Genomic DNA, 19,746 nt, shown 5'->3' on the forward strand with positions numbered 1-19,746 from the left:
CACATTAGCCAAGACACCTTAGCCAAGACACCTTAGCCAAGACACATTAGCCAAGACACATTAGCCGAGACACATTAGCCAAGACACCTTAGCCAAGATACCTTAGCCAAGACAAATTAGCCAAGACACCTTAGCCAAGACACATTAGCCAAGACACCTTAGCCAAGACACCTTAGCCAAGACACATTAGCCAAGACACATTAGCCAAGACACCTTAGCCGAGACACATTAGCCAAGACACCTTAGCCAAGACACATTAGCCAAGACACTTTAGCCAAGACACATTAGCCAAGACACCTTAGCCAAGACACCTTAGCCAAGACACATTAGCCAAGACACCTTAGCCAAGACACCTTAGCTAAGACACCTTAGCCAAGACACCTTAGCCAAGACACATTAGCCAAGACACCTTAGCCGAGACACATTAGCCAAGACACCTTAGCGAAGACACTTTAGCCAAGACACCTTAGCCAAGACACCTTAGCCAAGACACCTTAGCCAAGACACCTTAGCCAAGACACATTAGCCAAGACACATTAGCCGAGACACCTTAGCCAAGACACCTTAGCCAAGACACCTTAGCCAAGACACATTAGCCAAGACACATTAGCCAAGACACCTTAGCCAAGACACTTTAGCCAAGACACTTTAGCCAAGATACATTAGCCAAGACACCTTAGCCAAGACACCTTAGCCAAGACACCTTAGCCAAGACACATTAGCCAAGACACCTTAGCCAAGACACCTTAGCCAAGACACCTTAGCCAAGACACCTTAGCCAAGACACCTTAGCCAAGACACATTAGCCAAGACACCTTAGCCGAGACACATTAGCCAAGACACCTTAGCGAAGACACTTTAGCCGAGACACTTAAGCCAAGACACCTTAGCCGAGACACCTTAGCCAAGACACATTAGCCAAGACACCTTAGCCAAGACACCTTAGCCAAGACACCTTAGCCAAGACACATTAGCCAAGACACCTTAGCCAAGACACCTTCGCCAAGACACCTTAGCCAAGACACCTTAGCCAAGACACCTTAGCCAAGACACCTTAGCCAAGGCACCTTAGCCAAGACACCTTAGCCAAGACACCTTAGCCAAGACACATTAGCCAAGACACCTTAGCCAAGACACATTAGCCAAGACACCTTAGCGAAGACACTTTAGCCGAGACACTTAAGCCAAGACACCTTAGCCGAGACACCTTAGCCAAGACACATTAGCCAAGACACCTTAGCCAAGACACCTTAGCCAAGACACCTTAGCCAAGACACATTAGCCAAGACACCTTAGCCAAGACACCTTCGCCAAGACACCTTAGCCAAGACACCTTAGCCAAGACACCTTAGCCAAGACACCTTAGCCAAGACACCTTAGCCAAGACACCTTAGCCAAGACACATTAGCCAAGACACCTTAGCCAAGACACCTTAGCCAAGACACCTTAGCCAAGACACCTTAGCCAAGACACATTAGCCAAGACACATTAGCCAAGACACCTTAGCCAAGACACCTTAGCCAAGACACCTTAGCCAAGACACATTAGCCAAGACACCTTAGCCGAGACACATTAGCCAAGACACATTAGCCAAGACACCTTAGCCAAGACACCTTAGCCTAGACACCTTAGCCAAGACACCTTAGCCAAGACACCTTAGCCGAGACACATTAGCCAAGACACCTTAGCGAAGACACTTTAGCCAAGACACCTTAGCCAAGACACCTTAGCCAAGACACATTAGCCAAGACACCTTAGCCAAGACACCTTAGCCAAGACACCTTAGCCAAGACACCTTAGCCAAGACACCTTAGCCAAGACACATTAGCCAAGACACATTAGCCGAGACACCTTAGCCAAGACACCTTAGCCAAGACACCTTAGCCAAGACACATTAGCCAAGACACATTAGCCAAGACACCTTAGCCAAGACACTTTAGCCAACACACTTTAGCCAAGATACATTAGCCAAGACACCTTAGCCAAGACACCTTAGCCAAGACACTTTAGCCAAGACACCTTAGCCAAGACACCTTAGCCAAGACACATTAGCCAAGACACCTTAGCCGAGACACATTAGCCAAGACACTTTAGCCAAGACACCTTAGCCGAGAAACATTAGCCAAGACACCTTAGCCAAGACACCTAAGCCAAGACACCTTAGCCAAGACAGCTTAGCCAAGACACCTTAGCCAAGACACATTAGCCAAGACACCTTAGCCAAGACACCTTAGCTAAGACACATTAGCCGAGACACATTAGCCAAGACACATTAGCCAAGACACCTTAGCCAAGACACATTAGCCAAGACACCTTAGCCAAGACACATTAGCCAAGACACCTTAGCCAAGACACCTTAGCCAAGACACCTTAGCCAAGACACCTTAGCCAAGACACATTAGCCAAGACACCTTAGCCGAGACACATTAGCCAAGACACCTTAGCGAAGACACTTTAGCCGAGACACTTAAGCCAAGACACCTTAGCCGAGACACCTTAGCCAAGACACATTAGCCAAGACACCTTAGCCAAGACACCTTAGCCAAGACACCTTAGCCAAGACACATTAGCCAAGACACCTTAGCCAAGACACCTTAGCCAAGACACCTTAGCCAAGACACCTTAGCCAAGACACCTTAGCCAAGACACCTTAGCCAAGACACATTAGCCAAGACACCTTAGCCGAGACACATTAGCCAAGACACATTAGCCAAGACACCTTAGCCAAGACACCTTAGCCAAGACACCTTAGCCAAGACACCTTAGCCAAGACACCTTAGCCAAGACACCTTAGCCAAGACACCTTAGCCAAGACACCTTAGCCAAGACACCTTAGCCAAGACACCTTAGCCAAGACACCTTAGCCAAGACACATTAGCCGAGACACCTTAGCCAAGACACATTAGCCGAGACACATTAGCCAAGACACCTTAGCCAAGACACCTTAGCCAAGACACCTTAGCCAAGACACCTTAGCCAAGACACCTTAGCCAAGACACATTAGCCAAGACACATTAGCCAAGACACCTTAGCCAAGCATCTTAGCCAAGACACCTTAGCCAAGACACCTTAGCCAAGACACATTAGCCAAGACACCTTAGCCGAGACACATTAGCCAAGACACTTTAGCCAAGACACCTTAGCCAAGACGCATTAGCCAAGACACCTTAGCCAAGACACCTTAGCCAAGACACCTTAGCCAAGACACCTTAGCCAAGACACCTTAGCCAAGACACATTAGCCAAGACACCTTAGCCAAGACACCTTAGCCAAGACACCATAGCCAAGACACATTAGCCAAGACACCTTAGCCAAGACACCTTAGCCAAGACACCTTAGCCAAGACACCTTAGCCAAGACACCTTAGCCAAGACACTTTAGCCAAGCATCTTAGCCAAGACACCTTAGCCAAGACACCTTAGCCAAGACACCTTAGCCAAGACACCTTAGCCAAGACACCTTAGCCAAGACACCTTAGCCAAGACACATTAGCCGAGACACATCAGCCAAGACACCTTAGCCAAGACACATTAGCCAAGACACCTTAGCCAAGACACATTAGCCGAGACACATCAGCCAAGACACCTTAGCCGAGACACATTAGCCAAGACACTTTAGCCAAGACACCTTAGCCAAGACACTTTAGCCAAGACACCTTAGCCAAGACACATTAGCCGAGACACATCAGCCAAGACACCTTAGCCGAGACACCTAAGCCAAGACACTTTAGCCAAGACACATTAGCCAAGACACCTTAGCCAAGACACATTAGCCAAGACACCTTAGCCAAGACACCTTAGCCAAGACACCTTAGCCAAGACACCTTAGCCAAGACACCTTAGCCAAGACACCTTAGCCAAGACACATTAGCCGAGACACATTAGCCAAGACACCTTAGCCAAGACACCTTAGCCAAGACACCTTAGCCAAGACACATTAGCCAAGACACATCAGCCAAGACACCTTAGCCGAGACACATTAGCCAAGACACATTAGCCAAGACACCTTAGCCAAGACACATTAGCCAAGACACCTTAGCCAAGACACCTTAGCCAAGACACCTTAGCCAAGACACATTAGCCAAGACACCTTAGCCAAGACACCTTAGCCAAGACACCTTAGCCAAGACACCTTAGCCAAGACACATTAGCCAAGACACATTAGCCAAGACACCTTAGCCAAGCATCTTAGCCAAGACACCTTAGCCAAGACACCTTAGCCAAGACACCTTAGCCAAGACACCTTAGCCAAGACACCTTAGCCAAGACACCTTAGCCAAGACACATTAGCCGAGACACATCAGCCAAGACACCTTAGCCAAGACACATTAGCCAAGACACCTTAGCCAAGACACATTAGCCGAGACACATCAGCCAAGACACCTTAGCCGAGACACATTAGCCAAGACACTTTAGCCAAGACACCTTAGCCAAGACACTTTAGCCAAGACACCTTAGCCAAGACACATTAGCCGAGACACATCAGCCAAGACACCTTAGCCGAGACGCTTTAGCCAAGACACCTTAGCCAAGACACATTAGCCAAGACACCTTAGCCGAGACACATTAGCCAAGACACCGTAGCCAAGACACCTTAGCCAAGACACCTTAGCCAAGACACCTTAGCCAAGACACATTAGCCAAGACACCTTAGCCAAGACACCTTAGCCGAGACACATTAGCCAAGACACTTTAGCCAAGACACCTTAGCCAAGACACATTAGCCAAGACACCTTAGCCGAGACACCTTAGCCAAGACACCTTAGCCAAGACACCTTAGCCAAGACACCTTAGCCAAGACACATTAGCCAAGACACCTTAGCCAAGACACCTTAGCCAAGACACCTTAGCCAAGACACCTTAGCCGAGACACATTAGCCAAGACACCTAAGCCAAGACACATTAGCCAAGACACATTAGCCAAGACACCTTAGCCAAGACACATTAGCCAAGACACATTAGCCAAGACACCTTAGCCAAGACACCTTAGCCAAGACACATTAGGCGAGACTCCTTAGCCAAGACACCTTAGTCAAGACACTTTAGCCGAGACACATTAGCCAAGACACCTTAGCCAAGACACCTTAGCTAAGACACCTTAGCCAAGACACCTTAGCCAAGACACCTTAGCCAAGACACCTTAGCCAAGACACATTAGCCAAGACACTTTAGCCGAGACACATTAGCCAAGACACCTTAGCCAAGACACCTTAGCCAAGACACCTTAGCCAAGACACCTTAGCCAAGACACCTTAGCCGAGACACATTAGCCAAGACACCTTAGCCGAGACACATTAGCCAAGACACATTAGCCAAGACACCTTAGCCAAGACACCTTAGCCAAGACACCTTAGCCAAGACACCTTAGCCAAGACACCTTAGCCAAGACACATTAGCCAAGACACCTTAGCCAAGACACATTAGCCAAGACACTTTAGCCAAGACACCTTAGCCAAGACACCTTAGCCAAGACACCTTAGCCAAGACACATTAGCCAAGACACCTTAGCCAAGACACCTTAGCCAAGACACCTTAGCCGAGACACATTAGCCAAGACACCTAAGCCAAGACACATTAGCCAAGACACATTAGCCAAGACACCTTAGCCAAGACACATTAGCCAAGACACCTTAGCCAAGACACCTTAGGCAAGACACCTTAGCCAAGACACCTTAGCCGAGACTCCTTAGCCAAGACACCTTAGTCAAGACACCTTAGCCAAGACACATTAGCCAAGACACCTTAGCCAAGACACCTTAGCTAAGACACCTTAGCCAAGACACCTTAGCCAAGACACCTTAGCCAAGACACCTTAGCCAAGACACATTAGCCAAGACACTTTAGCCGAGACACATTAGCCAAGACACCTTAGCCAAGACACCTTAGCCAAGACACCTTAGCCAAGACACATTAGCCAAGACACCTTAGCCGAGACACATTAGCCAAGACACCTTAGCCGAGACACATTAGCCAAGACACATTAGCCAAGACACCTTAGCCAAGACACCTTAGCCAAGACACCTTAGCCAAGACACCTTAGCCAAGACACCTTAGCCAAGACACATTAGCCAAGACACCTTAGCCAAGACACCTTAGCCAAGACACCATAGCGCAGACACATTAGCCAAGACACCTTAGCCAAGACACCTTAGCCAAGACACATTAGCCGAGACACATCAGCCAAGACACCTTAGCCAAGACACCTTAGCCAAGACACATTAGCCAAGACACTTTAGCCGAGACACATTAGCCAAGACACCGTAGCCAAGACACCTTAGCCAAGACACCTTAGCCAAGACACCTTAGCCAAGACACATTAGCCAAGACACCTTAGCCGAGACACATTAGCCAAGACACCGTAGCCAAGACACCTTAGCCAAGACACCTTAGCCAAGACACCTTAGCCAAGACACATTAGCCAAGACACCTTAGCCAAGACACCTTAGCCGAGACACATTAGCCAAGACACTTTAGCCAAGACACCTTAGCCAAGACACATTAGCCAAGACACCTTAGCCGAGACACCTTAGCCAAGACACCTTAGCCAAGACACTTTAGCCAAGACACCTTAGCCAAGACACCTTAGCCAAGACACATTAGCCAAGACACCTTAGCCAAGACACCTTAGCCAAGACACCTTAGCCGAGACACATTAGCCAAGACACCTAAGCCAAGACACATTAGCCAAGACACATTAGCCAAGACACCTTAGCCAAGACACATTAGCCAAGACACCTTAGCCAAGACACCTTAGGCAAGACACCTTAGCCAAGACACCTTAGCCGAGACTCCTTAGCCAAGACACCTTAGTCAAGACACCTTAGCCAAGACACATTAGCCAAGACACCTTAGCCAAGACACCTTAGCTAAGACACCTTAGCCAAGACACCTTAGCCAAGACACCTTAGCCAAGACACCTTAGCCAAGACACATTAGCCAAGACACTTTAGCCGAGACACATTAGCCAAGACACCTTAGCCAAGACACCTTAGCCAAGACACCTTAGCCAAGACACCTTAGCCAAGACACCTTAGCCGAGACACATTAGCCAAGACACCTTAGCCGAGACACATTAGCCAAGACACATTAGCCAAGACACCTTAGCCAAGACACCTTAGCCAAGACACCTTAGCCAAGACACCTTAGCCAAGACACATTAGCCAAGACACCTTAGCCAAGACACCTTAGCCAAGACACCATAGCGCAGACACATTAGCCAAGACACCTTAGCCAAGACACCTTAGCCAAGACACCTTAGCCAAGACACCTTAGCCAAGACACATTAGCCAAGACACCTTAGCCAAGACACCTTAGCCAAGACACATTAGCCAAGACACCTTAGCCAAGACACCTTAGCCAAGACACCTTAGCCAAGACACCTTAGCCAAGACACATTAGCCAAGACACTTTAGCCGAGACACATTAGCCAAGACACCTTAGCCAAGACACCTTAGCCAAGACACATTAGCCAAGTCACATTAGCCAAGACACCTTAGCCAAGACACCTTAGCCAAGACACATTAGCCAAGACACCTTAGCCAAGACACCTTAGCCAAGACACCTTAGCCAAGACACCTTAGCCAAGACACCTTAGCCAAGACACCTTAGCCAAGACACATTAGCCGAGACACATCAGCCAAGACACCTTAGCCAAGACACATTAGCCAAGACACCTTAGCCGAGACACATTAGCCAAGACACATTAGCCAAGACACCTTAGCCAAGACACCTTAGCCAAGACACCTTAGCCAAGACACATTAGCCAAGACACCTTAGCCAAGACACCTTAGCCAAGACACCTTAGCCAAGACACATTAGCCAAGACACCTTAGCCAAGACACCTTAGCCAAGACACCTTAGCCAAGACACCTTAGCCAAGACATTTTAGCCGAGACACATTAGCCAAGACACCTTAGCCAAGACACCTTAGCCAAGACACCTTAGCCAAGACACCTTAGCCAAGACACCTTAGCCAAGACACCTTAGCCAAGACACATTAGCCGAGACACATCAGCCAAGACACCTTAGCCAAGACACATTAGCCAAGACACCTTAGCCAAGACACCTTAGCCAAGACACATTAGCCAAGACACCTTAGCCAAGACACCTTAGCCAAGACACCTTAGCCAAGACACATTAGCCAAGACACCTTAGCCGAGACACATTAGTCAAGACACTTTAGCCAAGACACCTTAGCCGAGACACATTAGCCAAGACACTTTAGCTTAGACACCTTAGCCAAGACGCATTAGCCAAGACACCTTAGCCAAGACACCTTAGCCAAGACACCTTAGCCAAGACACCTTAGCCAAGACACCTTAGCCAAGACACATTAGCCAAGACACCTTAGCCGAGACACATTAGCCAAGACACTTTAGCCAAGACACCTTAGCCAAGACACATTAGCCAAGACACCTTAGCCAAGACACCTTAGCCAAGACATCATAGCCAAGACACATTAGCCAAGACACCTTAGCCAAGACACCTTAGCCAAGACACCTTAGCCAAGACACCTTAGCCAAGACACATTAGCCAAGACACCTTAGCCAAGCATCTTAGCCAAGACACCTTAGCCAAGACACCTTAGCCAAGACACCTTAGCCAAGACACATTAGCCAAGACACTTTAGCCGAGACACATTAGCCAAGACACCTTAGCCAAGACACCTTAGCCAAGACACATTAGCCAAGACACCTTAGCCAAGACACCTTAGCCAAGACACCTTAGCCAAGACACCTTAGCCAAGACACCTTAGCCAAGACACATTAGCCAAGACACCTTAGCCAAGCATCTTAGCCAAGACACCTTAGCCAAGAAACTCTAGCCAAGACACCTTAGCCAAGACACCTTAGCCAAGACACTTTAGCCGAGACACCTTAGCCGAGACACATAAGCCAAGACACTTTAGCCAAGACACCTTAGCCAAGACACATTAGCCAAGACACCTTAGCCAAGACACCTTAGCCAAGACACCTTAGCCAAGACACCTTAGCCAAGACACCTTAGCCAAGACACCTTAGCCAAGACACCTTAGCCAAGACACCTTAGCCAAGACACCTTAGCCAAGACACATTAGCCAAGACACCTTAGCCAAGCATCTTAGCCAAGACACCTTAGCCAAGACACCTTAGCCAAGACACCTTAGCCAAGACACTTTAGCCGAGACACATTAGCCAAGACACCTTAGCCAAGACACCTTAGCCAAGACACATTAGCCAAGACACATTAGCCAAGACACCTTAGCCAAGACACCTTAGCCAAGACACCTTAGCCAAGACACCTTAGCCAAGACACCTTAGCCAAGACACTTTAGCCGAGACACTTTAGCCAAGACACCTTAGCCAAGACACTTTAGCCGAGACACATTAGCCAAGACACCTTAGCCAAGACACCTTAGCCAAGACACATTAGCCAAGACACATTAGCCAAGACACCTTAGCCAAGCATCTTAGCCAAGACACCTTAGCCAAGACACCTTAGCCAAGACACCTTAGCCAAGACACCTTAGCCAAGACACTTTAGCCGAGACACATTAGCCAAGACACCTTAGCCGAGACACCTTAGCCAAGACACCTTAGCCAAGACACCTTAGCCAAGACACTTTAGCCGAGACACCTTAGCCGAGACACATAAGCCAAGACACTTTAGCCAAGACACCTTAGCCAAGACACATTAGCCAAGACACCTTATCCAAGACACCTTAGCCAAGACACCTTAGCCAAGACACCTTAGCCAAGACACCTTAGCCAAGACACCTTAGCCAAGACACCTTAGCCAAGACACCTTAGCCAAGACACCTTAGCCAAGACACATTAGTAAAGACACCTTAGCCAAGACACCTTAGCCAAGACACCTTAGCCAAGACACCTTAGCCAAGACACCTTAGCCAAGACACCTTAGCCAAGACACTTTAGCCGAGACACATTAGCCAAGACACCTTAGCCAAGACACCTTAGCCAAGACACATTAGCCAAGACACATTAGCCAAGACACCTTAGCCAAGACACCTTAGCCAAGACACCTTAGCCAAGACACCTTAGCCAAGACACCTTAGCCAAGACACTTTAGCCGAGACACTTTAGCCAAGACACCTTAGCCAAGACACTTTAGCCGAGACACATTAGCCAAGACACCTTAGCCAAGACACCTTAGCCAAGACACCTTAGCCAAGACACCTTAGCCAAGACACCTTAGCCAAGACACCTTAGCCAAGCATCTTAGCCAAGACACCTTAGCCAAGACACCTTAGCCAAGACACATTAGCCAAGACACCTTAGCCGAGACACATTAGCCAAGACACATTAGCCAAGACACCTTAGCCAAGACGCATTAGCCAAGACACCTTAGCCAAGACACCTTAGCCAAGACACCTTAGCCAAGACACCTTAGCCAAGATACATTAGCCAAGACACCTTAGCCAAGACACCTTAGCCAAGACACCATAGCCAAGACACATTAGCCAAGACACCTTAGCCAAGACACCTTAGCCAAGACACCTTAGCCAAGACACATTAGCCAAGACACCTTAGCCAAGCATCTTAGCCAAGACACCTTAGCCAAGACACCTTAGCCAAGACACCTTAGCCAAGACACCTTAGCCAAGACACCTTAGCCAAGACACCTTAGCCAAGACACATTAGCCGAGACACATCAGCCAAGACACCTTAGCCAAGACACATTAGCCAAGACACCTTAGCCAAGACACATTAGCCGAGACACATCAGCCAAGACACCTTAGCCGAGACACATTAGCCAAGACACTTTAGCCAAGACACCTTAGCCAAGACACTTTAGCCAAGACACCTTAGCCAAGACACATTAGCCGAGACACATCAGCCAAGACACCTTAGCCGAGACACCTAAGCCAAGACACTTTAGCCAAGACACATTAGCCAAGACACCTTAGCCAAGACACATTAGCCAAGACACCTTAGCCAAGACACCTTAGCCAAGACACCTTAGCCAAGACACCTTAGCCAAGACACCTTAGCCAAGACACCTTAGCCAAGACACATTAGCCGAGACACATTAGCCAAGACACCTTAGCCAAGACACCTTAGCCAAGACACATTAGCCGAGACACATCAGCCAAGACACCTTAGCCGAGACACATTAGCCAAGACACTTTAGCCAAGACACCTTAGCCAAGACACATTAGCCAAGACACCTTAGCCAAGACACCTTAGCCAAGACACCTTAGCCAAGACACATTAGCCAAGACACCTTAGCCAAGACACCTTAGCCAAGACACCATAGCCAAGACACATTAGCCAAGACACCTTAGCCAAGACACCTTAGCCAAGACACCTTAGCCAAGACACATTAGCCAAGACACCTTAGCCAAGACACCTTAGCCAAGACACATTAGCCAAGACACCTTAGCCAAGACACCTTAGCCAAGACACCTTAGCCAAGACACCTTAGCCAAGACACCTAAGCCAAGACACCTTAGCCAAGACACATTAGCCAAGACACCTTAGCCAAGACACCTTAGCCAAGACACCTTAGCCAAGACACCTTAGCCAAGACACATTAGCCAAGACACCTTAGCCAAGACACCTTAGCCAAGACACATTAGCCAAGACACCTTAGCCAAGACACCTTAGCCAAGACACCTTAGCCAAGACACCTTAGCCAAGACACCTAAGCCAAGACACCTTAGCCAAGACACATTAGCCGAGACACATTAGCCAAGACACCTTAGCCAAGACACCTTAGCCAAGACACCTTAGCCAAGACACCTTAGCCAAGACACTTTAGCCGAGACACCTTAGCCGAGACACATAAGCCAAGACACTTTAGCCAAGACACCTTAGCCAAGACACATTAGCCAAGACACCTTAGCCAAGACACATTAGCCAAGACACCTTAGCCAAGACACCTTAGCCAAGACACCTTAGCCAAGACACCTTAGCCAAGACACCTTAGCCAAGACACCTTAGCCAAGACACCTTAGCCAAGACACATTAGCCAAGACACCTTAGCCAAGCATCTTAGCCAAGACACCTTAGTCAAGACACCTTAGCCAAGACACCTTAGCCAAGACACCTTAGCCAAGACACTTTAGCCGAGACACATTAGCCAAGACACCTTAGCCAAGACACCTTAGCTAAGACACATTAGCCAAGACACATTAGCCAAGACACCTTAGCCAAGACACCTTAGCCAAGACACCTTAGCCAAGACACCTTAGCCAAGACACTTTAGCCGAGACACTTTAGCCAAGACACCTTAGCCAAGACACTTTAGCCGAGACACATTAGCCAAGACACCTTAGCCAAGACACCTTAGCCAAGACTCCTTAGCCAAGACACCTTAGCCAAGACACCTTAGCCAAGACACATTAGCCAAGACACCTTAGCCAAGCATCTTAGCCAAGACACCTTAGCCAAGACACCTTAGCCAAGACACATTAGCCAAGACACCTTAGCCAAGACTCCTTAGCCAAGACACCTTAGCCAAGACACCTTAGCCAAGACACATTAGCCAAGACACCTTAGCCAAGCATCTTAGCCAAGACACCTTAGCCAAGACACCTTAGCCAAGACACATTAGCCAAGACACCTTAGCCGAGACACATTAGCCAAGACACTTTAGCCAAGACACCTTAGCCAAGACGCATTAGCCAAGACACCTTAGCCAAGACACCTTAGCCAAGACACCTTAGCCAAGACACATTAGCCAAGACACCTTAGCCAAGACACATTAGCCAAGACACCTTAGCCAAGACACCTTAGCCAAGACACCATAGCCAAGACACATTAGCCAAGACACCTTAGCCAAGACACCTTAGCCAAGACACCTTAGCCAAGACACCTTAGCCAAGACACATTAGCCAAGACACCTTAGCCAAGCATCTTAGCCAAGACACCTTAGCCAAGACACCTTAGCCAAGACACCTTAGCCAAGACACCTTAGCCAAGACACCTTAGCCAAGACACCTTAGCCAAGACACATTAGCCGAGACACATCAGCCAAGACACCTTAGCCAAGACACATTAGCCAAGACACCTTAGCCAAGACACATTAGCCGAGACACATCAGCCAAGACACCTTAGCCGAGACACATTAGCCAAGACACTTTAGCCAAGACACCTTAGCCAAGACACTTTAGCCAAGACACCTTAGCCAAGACACATTAGCCGAGACACATCAGCCGAGACACATTAGCCAAGACACCTTAGCCAAGACACTTTAGCCAAGACACATTAGCCAAGACACCTTAGCCAAGACACATTAGCCAAGACACCTTAGCCAAGACACCTTAGCCAAGACACCTTAGCCAAGACACCTTAGCCAAGACACCTTAGCCAAGACACATTAGCCGAGACACATTAGCCAAGACACCTTAGCCAAGACACCTTAGCCAAGACACCTTAGCCAAGACACATTAGCCAAGACACATCAGCCAAGACACCTTAGCCGAGACACATTAGCCAAGACACATTAGCCAAGACACCTTAGCCAAGACACATTAGCCAAGACACCTTAGCCAAGACACCTTAGCCAAGACACCTTAGCCAAGACACATTAGCCAAGACACCTTAGCCAAGACACCTTAGCCAAGACACCTTAGCCAAGACACTTTAGCCGAGACGCTTTAGCCAAGACACCTTAGCCAAGACACATTAGCCAAGACACCTTAGCCGAGACACATTAGCCAAGACACCGTAGCCAAGACACCTTAGCCAAGACACCTTAGCCAAGACACCTTAGCCAAGACACATTAGCCAAGACACCTTAGCCAAGACACCTTAGCCGAGACACATTAGCCAAGACACTTTAGCCAAGACACCTTAGCCAAGACACATTAGCCAAGACACCTTAGCCGAGACACATTAGCCAAGACACCTTAGCCAAGACACCTTAGCCAAGACACCTTAGCCAAGACACATTAGCCAAGACACCTTAGCCAAGACACCTTAGCCAAGACACCTTAGCCAAGACACCTTAGCCGAGACACATTAGCCAAGACACCTAAGCCAAGACACATTAGCCAAGACACATTAGCCAAGACACCTTAGCCAAGACACATTAGCCAAGACACATTAGCCAAGACACCTTAGCCAAGACACCTTAGCCAAGACACATTAGGCGAGACTCCTTAGCCAAGACACCTTAGTCAAGACACTTTAGCCGAGACACATTAGCCAAGACACCTTAGCCAAGACACCTTAGCCAAGACACCTTAGCCAAGACACATTAGCCAAGACACCTTAGCCAAGACACCTTAGCCAAGACACCTTAGCCGAGACACATTAGCCAAGACACCTAAGCCAAGACACATTAGCCAAGACACATTAGCCAAGACACCTTAGCCAAGACACATTAGCCAAGACACCTTAGCCAAGACACCTTAGGCAAGACACCTTAGCCAAGACACCTTAGCCGAGACTCCTTAGCCAAGACACCTTAGTCAAGACACCTTAGCCAAGACACATTAGCCAAGACACCTTAGCCAAGACACCTTAGCTAAGACACAATAGCCAAGACACCTTAGCCAAGACACCTTAGCCAAGACACCTTAGCCAAGACACATTAGCCAAGACACTTTAGCCGAGACACATTAGCCAAGACACCTTAGCCAAGACACCTTAGCCAAGACACCTTAGCCAAGACACCTTAGCCAAGACACCTTAGCCGAGACACATTAGCCAAGACACCTTAGCCGAGACACATTAGCCAAGACACATTAGCCAAGACACCTTAGCCAAGACACCTTAGCCAAGACACCTTAGCCAAGACACCTTAGCCAAGACACATTAGCCAAGACACCTTAGCCAAGACACCTTAGCCAAGACACCATAGCGCAGACACATTAGCCAAGACACCTTAGCCAAGACACCTTAGCCAAGACACCTTAGCCAAGACACCTTAGCCAAGACACATTAGCCAAGACACCTTAGCCAAGACACCTTAGCCAAGACACATTAGCCAAGACACCTTAGCCAAGACACCTTAGCCAAGACACCTTAGCCAAGACACCTTAGCCAAGACACATTAGCCAAGACACTTTAGCCGAGACACATTAGCCAAGACACCTTAGCCAAGACACCTTAGCCAAGACACATTAGCCAAGTCACATTAGCCAAGACACCTTAGCCAAGACACCTTAGCCAAGACACCTTAGCCAAGACACCTTAGCCAAGACACTTTAGCCGAGACACATTAGCCAAGACACCTTAGCCAAGACACCTTAGCCAAGACACATTAGCCAAGACACCTTAGCCAAGACACCTTAGCCAAGACACCTTAGCCAAGACACATTTGCCAAGACACCTTAGCCAAGACACCTTAGCCAAGACACTTTAGCCGAGACACTTTAGCCAAGACACCTTAGCCAAGACACATTAGCCAAGACACCTTAGCCGAGACACATTAGCCAAGACACCTTAGCCAAGACACCTTAGAAAAGACACCTTAGCCAAGACACCTTAGCCAAGACACCTTAGCCAAGACACATTAGCCAAGACACCTTAGCCAAGACACCTTAGCCGAGACACATTAGCCAAGACACTTTAGCCAAGACACCTTAGCCAAGACACATTAGCCAAGACACCTTAGCCGAGACACATTAGCCAAGACACCTTAGCCAAGACACATTAGCCAAGACACCTTAGCCAAGACACCTTAGCCAAGACACATTAGCCAAGACACATTAGCCAAGACACCTTAGCCAAGACACATTAGCCAAGACACCTTAGCCAAGACACCTTAGCCAAGACACCTTAGCCAAGACACATTAGCCGAGACTCCTTAGCCAAGGCACCATAGTCAAGACACTTTAGCCGAGACACATTAGCCAAGACACCTTAGCCAAGACACCTTAGCCAAGACACCTTAGCCAAGACACATTAGCCAAGACACCTTAGCCAAGACACCTTAGCCAAGACACCTTAGCCAAGACACCTTAGCCGAGACACATTAGCCAAGACACCTAAGCCAAAACACATTAGCCAAGACACATTAGCCAAGACACCTTAGCCAAGACACATTAGCCAAGACACATTAGCCAAGACACCTTAGCCAAGACACCTTAGCCAAGACACATTAGCCGAGACTCCTTAGCCAAGACACCTTAGTCAAGACACCTTAGCCAAGACACATTAGCCAAGACACCTTAGCCAAGACACCTTAGCTAAGACACAATAGCCAAGACACCTTAGCCAAGACACCTTAGCCAAGACACCTTAGCCAAGACACCTTAGCCAAGACACTTTAGCCGAGACACATTAGCCAAGACACCTTAGCCAAGACACCTTAGCCAAGACACCTTAGCCAAGACACATTAGCCAAGACACCTTAGCCAAGACACCTTAGCCAAGACACCTTAGCCAAGACACCTTAGCCGAGACACCTTAGCCGAGACACATTAGCCAAGACACCTTAGCTGAGACACATTAGCCAAGACACATTAGCCAAGACACCTTAGCCAAGACACCTTAGCCAAGACACATTAGCCGAGACTCCTTAGCCAAGACACCTTAGTCAAGACACTTTAGCCGAGACACATTAGCCAAGACACCTTAGCCAAGACACCTTAGCCAAGACACCTTAGCCAAGACACCTTAGCCGAGACTCCTTAGCCAAGACACCTTAGTCAAGACACCTTAGCCAAGACACATTAGCCAAGACACCTTAGCCAAGACACCTTAGCTAAGACACAATAGCCAAGACACCTTAGCCAAGACACCTTAGCCAAGACACCTTAGCCAAGACACCTTAGCCAAGACACTTTAGCCGAGACACATTAGCCAAGACACCTTAGCCAAGACACCTTAGCCAAGACACCTTAGCCAAGACACATTAGCCAAGACACTTTAGCCGAGACACATTAGCCAAGACACCTTAGCCAAGACACCTTAGCCAAGACACCTTAGCCGAGACACATTAGCCAAGACACCTTAGCCGAGACACATTAGCCAAGACACATTAGCCAAGACACCTTAGCCAAGACACCTTAGCCAAGACACCTTAGCCAAGACACCTTAGCCAAGACACCTTAGCCAAGACACATTAGCCAAGACACCTTAGCCAAGACACCTTAGCCAAGACACCATAGCCAAGACACCTTAGCCAAGACACCTTAGCCAAGACACCTTAGCCAAGACACCTTAGCCAAGACACCTTAGCCAAGACACATTAGCCAAGACACCTTAGCCAAGACACCTTAGCCAAGACACATTAGCCAAGACACCTTAGCCAAGACACCTTAGCCAAGACACCTTAGCCAAGACACCTTAGCCAAGACACTTTAGCCGAGACACATTAGCCAAGACACCTTAGCCAAGACACCTTAGCCAAGACACCTTAGCCAAGTCACCTTAGCCAAGACACCTTAGCCAAGACACTTTAGCCGAGACACTTTAGCCAAGACACCTTAGCCAAGACACATTAGCCAAGACACCTTAGCCGAGACACATTAGCCAAGACACCTTAGCCAAGACACCTTAGCCAAGACACCTTAGCCAAGACACCTTAGCCAAGACACCTTAGCCAAGACACTTTAGCCGAGACACATTAGCCAAGACACCTTAGCCAAGACACCTTAGCCAAGACACCTTAGCCAAGACACATTAGCCAAGACACCTTAGCCAAGACACCTTAGCCAAGACACCTTAGCCAAGACACTTTAGCCGAGACACTTTAGCCAAGACACCTTAGCCGAGACACATTAGCCAAGACACCTTAGCCAAGACACCTTAGCCAAGACACCTTAGCCAAGACACCTTAGCCAAGACACCTTAGCCAAGACACATTAGCCAAGACACCTTAGCCAAGACACCTTAGCCAAGACACCTTAGCCAAGACACCTTAGCCAAGACACTTTAGCCGAGACACATTAGCCAAGACACCTTAGCCAAGACACCTTAGCCAAGACACCTTAGCCAAGACACCTTAGCCAAGACACCTTAGCCAAGACACATTAGCCGAGACACATCAGCCAAGACACCTTAGCCAAGACACATTAGCCAAGACACCTTAGCCGAGACACATTAGCCAAGACACCTTAGCCAAGACACCTTAGCCAAGACACCTTAGCCAAGACACCTTAGCCAAGACACCTTAGCCAAGACACCTTAGCCGAGACACATTAGCCAAGACACATTAGCCAAGACACCTTAGCCGAGACACATTAGCCAAGACACCTTAGCCAAGACACCTTAGCCAAGACACCTTAGCCAAGACACCTTAGCCAAGACACATTAGCCAAGACACCTTAGCCAAGACACCTTAGCCGAGACACATTAGCCAAGACACTTTAGCCAAGACACCTTAGCCAAGACACATTAGCCAAGACACCTTAGCCGAGACACATTAGCCAAGACACCTTAGCCAAGACACCTTAGCCAAGACACCTTAGCCAAGACACCTTAGCCAAGACACCTTAGCCAAGACACCTTAGCCAAGACACCTTAGCCAAGACACCTTAGCCAAGACACCTTAGCCAAGACACCTTAGCCGAGACACATTAGCCAAGACACCTAAGCCAAGACACATTAGCCAAGACACATTAGCCAAGACACCTTAGCCAAGACACATTAGCCAAGACACATTAGCCAAGACACCTTAGCCAAGACACCTTAGCCAAGACACATTAGCCGAGACTCCTTAGCCAAGACACCATAGTCAAGACACTTTAGCCGAGACACATTAGCCAAGACACCTTAGCCAAGACACCTTAGCCAAGACACCTTAGCCAAGACACCTTAGCCAAGACACCTTAGCCAAGACACCTTAGCCATGACACATTAGCCAAGACACCTTAGCCGAGACACATTAGCCAAGACACATTAGCCAAGACACCTTAGCCAAGACACCTTAGCCAAGACACCTTAGCCAAGACACCTTAGCCAAGACACCTTAGCCAAGACACATTAGCCAAGACACCTTAGCCAAGACACCTTAGCCAAGACACCATAGCCAAGACACATTAGCCAAGACACCTTAGCCAAGACACCTTAGCCAAGACACCTTAGCCAAGACACCTTAGCCAAGACACATTAGCCAAGACACCTTAGCCAAGACACCTTAGCCAAGACACCTTAGCCAAGACACCTTAGCCAAGACACCTTAGCCAAGACACCTTAGCCAAGACACCTTAGCCAAGACACCTTAGCCAAGACACCTTAGCCAAGACACATTAGCCAAGACACCTAAGCCAAGACACATTAGCCAAGACACATTAGCCAAGACACCTTAGCCAAGACACATTAGCCAAGACACATTAGCCAAGACACCTTAGCCAAGACACCTTAGCCAAGACACATTAGCCGAGACTCCTTAGCCAAGACACCATAGTCAAGACACTTTAGCCGAGACACATTAGCCAAGACACCTTAGCCAAGATACCTTAGCCAAGACACCTTAGCCAAGACACCTTAGCCAAGACACCTTAGCCGAGACACATTAGCCAAGACACCTTAGCCGAGACACATTAGCCAAGACACATTAAGCAAGACACCTTAGCCAAGACACCTTAGCCAAGACACCTTAGCCAAGACACCTTAGCCAAGACACCTTAGCCAAGACACCTTAGCCAAGACACATTAGCCAAGACACCTTAGCCAAGACACCTTAGCCAAGACACCATAGCCAAGACACATTAGCCAAGACACCTTAGCCAAGACACCTTAGCCAAGACACCTTAGCCAAGACACATTAGCCAAGACACCTTAGCCAAGACACCTTAGCCAAGACACATTAGCCAAGACACCTTAGCCAAGACACCTTAGCCAAGACACCT

The 19,746-nt window shown here is 48.3% G+C and overlaps 2 long non-coding RNA genes across 2 annotated transcripts in view; both read right to left on the reverse strand.

Annotated features, from left to right (window-relative positions):
• LOC125774473 (uncharacterized) overlaps positions 1–19,746 on the reverse strand; it is a 79,322-nt gene that overhangs the window by 30,155 nt on the left and 29,421 nt on the right. The window lies entirely within an intron of this gene.
• Positions 1–19,746, reverse strand: part of LOC125774475 (uncharacterized) — a 38,445-nt gene that overhangs the window by 374 nt on the left and 18,325 nt on the right. The window lies entirely within an intron of this gene.

Source organism: Anopheles funestus, unplaced genomic scaffold (assembly GCF_943734845.2).
Source record: "Anopheles funestus unplaced genomic scaffold, idAnoFuneDA-416_04 scaffold_10_ctg1, whole genome shotgun sequence".
NCBI classification, from domain to species: domain Eukaryota; kingdom Metazoa; phylum Arthropoda; class Insecta; order Diptera; family Culicidae; genus Anopheles; species Anopheles funestus.